This window comes from Halyomorpha halys, unplaced genomic scaffold (assembly GCF_000696795.3).
Source record: "Halyomorpha halys isolate HHAL.00 unplaced genomic scaffold, Hhal_1.1 Scaffold170.1, whole genome shotgun sequence".
NCBI classification, from domain to species: domain Eukaryota; kingdom Metazoa; phylum Arthropoda; class Insecta; order Hemiptera; family Pentatomidae; genus Halyomorpha; species Halyomorpha halys.
Window position 1 is genome coordinate 1374817 of NW_027107231.1, and position 570 is coordinate 1375386.

Sequence of the window (570 nt, forward strand, 5' to 3'; positions counted from 1 at the left end):
ATTATATCCAATAACAACAAAATATATCTATGTAGCCTCAAAAATTTTTATTTATTCGTATTAAAAGTGCACCGTTTCGGCCAACTCGGCCTTATCAAGAACAATCTGTTATATAACAATTTTTATTACAAACTTATTATTAACAATTGTAATACCACTATTAATTATAATTAACGTACCTTAATTTTAGCTTCACGTCAAGTCAAATATAATACAATCGATAGGTTAATTAACACAAATCAATAAGGGAAATGATATTTATTTACTTTACTATTTACATATTGATATTTATTTACTTTACTATTTACATATTAAACTAAATCTGTATTGCTACAACCCATGAAGGGTCAAGGGTGCAGGGAGTACTGTTACTAACTTTGAAAGGAAGTACTGTTATTAGACCAAAGGCTGTGAAAGTAGGTGATTCCATCAGAATCACCCCCGAACACCAGGTTTTTACCCAACTAAGGGTACCTACTTAATGAGAATAGGTGGGACCCGAAGGACCATTCAACTGAGCCACTCGCACACATTTACACACACACACACACACACACACACACACACACA